The 1912-nt window shown below is 38.7% G+C and overlaps 1 pseudogene; it reads right to left on the bottom strand.

Annotated features, from left to right (window-relative positions):
* On the bottom strand, positions 1-394 carry LOC112406168 (cytochrome b-c1 complex subunit 7 pseudogene; annotated as a pseudogene).
* Positions 395-1912: the final 1518 nt, after the last annotated feature.

Here is a 1912-nt window from a genome sequence, read left to right as displayed (position 1 = left end):
TTTAACCAGCTTCATAAAAATACTTTAGGATAGCTGCATCCAGATTTAGACTACATGATTATTTTTTTGCCCATTCTTCTCTCTCTTTTCTTTCCCGAATAACCTCTTTCAGATGTGGTTCAAGGTAGAATTTATCCTCCTCATATTTTGTCCACTGCTCTTTAGGCAAGATCTGCTGCCTCATGGTCACGTCCAGGGCTCTCTTAATGCGAAACACCCTGTCATTATAAAGGTTCTCAGGAAGCCTTCTTATGGCTTCTTTTACATCGTAATTCTCATATACTGTATCATCTCGCATTAAGCCCAGTATATTGAACCCGGCAGCATTGTAATACCATTTTCGAATACCCTCCAGCCATTTGCTTGATGCTGCAACGGCAGGCCCACCCACCATTTTAACCCGAGACAGAAGCGTTGCCTGGGTAAGTCCTAGAGGTCACACAATGCACAGTGCGCAGGTGTGTTACGTCAACGTCGCGAGGAGGGGCGGGGGTTGGAGAGAGAGAGAGAGAGAGAGAGAGAGAGAGAGAGGGTGCACGTGCAGGCGCAGTTCTGGTGGCCGGCATGAACAACTTTTAAAATTAAGGTTAGCTGGGATAATGAATTTCCTGGAAAATAAACGATTTTGATCCTTTTTTCCCCCCAAGGTGCATAACCTATTTCTTTTCTTTCTCAGGTAATTAGTTAAGGTATTAATTTTTTTGTTTGGAGTTATGCTTGAATATAGATAGATACACCTTCAATCTGGTAACATTCCCATGACTTGAGGTGGCAAGCATAAAATATTTTCATGTTAGCTGCTTTTAGTCTGTGGTGTTATTTAACATTTAAAACAATAGCACTTAATAGTTCGAAAAAAGAAAAGTAGATGTTACATTTTTACTGTAAATAAAGAAATGCTTTACTATTTTTTTATCCAAATTATTTTATTTATTTTTTAACATCTTTATTGGAGTATAATAATAGCTTTACAATGGTGTGTTGGTTTCTGCTTTATAACAAAGTGAATCAGTTATACATATACATATGTTACCATATCTCTTCCCTCTCGCGTCTCCCTCTCTCCCACCCTCCCTATACCACCCCTCTAGGTGGTCACAAACCACCGAGCTGATCTCTGTTGACAGCTTTACTTCTTCTTTTCTGATTTGGATTCCTTTTATTTCCTTTTCTTCTCTGATTGCTGTGGCTAAAACTTCCAAAACTATGTTGAATAAGAGTGGTGAGAGTGGGCAACCTTGTCTTGTTCCTGATCTTAGAGGAAATGCTTTCAATTTTTCACCATTGAGGATGATGCTGGTTGTGTGTTTGTCATATATGGCCTTTATTATGTTGAGGAAAGTTCCCTCTATACCTACTTTCTGAAGGGTTTTTATCATAAATGGGTGTTGAATTTTGTCAAAAGCTTTCTCTGCATCTATTGAGATGATCATATGGTTTTTCTCCTTCAATTTGTTAATATGGTATATCTCATTGATTGATTTGCATATATTGAAGAATCCTTGCATCCCTGAATTAACCCCAGTTGGTCATGGTGTATGATTCTTTTAATGTGCTGTTGGATTCTGTTTGCTAGTATTTTGTTGAGGATTTCTGCATCTATGTTTATCAGTGATACTGGCCTATAGTTTTCTTTCTTTGTGAAACCTTTGTCTGGTTTTGGTATCAGGGTGACAGTGGCCTCGTAGAATGAATTTGGGAATGTTCCTCCCCTGTTAGACTTGTAGGGCCCATGGGGCTCAAGAATTCCCTTCCCCACACAGAGGCACTAGGCATACTAGGTACTTTAGAATGGGTGCTGACAAACTATGATCCTTGGGCCAAATATGACCCACTTGTTTTTGTACAACTCATGAGCTAAGAGTGTTATATGTATTTATATGCATATATATGTATATAAATATTTTTTTGC

Source organism: Neophocaena asiaeorientalis, unplaced genomic scaffold (genome assembly GCF_003031525.2).
Source record: "Neophocaena asiaeorientalis asiaeorientalis breed wild unplaced genomic scaffold, Neophocaena_asiaeorientalis_V1.1 scaffold124, whole genome shotgun sequence".
NCBI classification, from domain to species: Eukaryota; Metazoa; Chordata; class Mammalia; order Artiodactyla; family Phocoenidae; genus Neophocaena; species Neophocaena asiaeorientalis.
The sequence above is the reverse complement of the archived record's forward strand: the minus strand, read 5'-3'. Positions and strand labels throughout refer to the sequence as shown.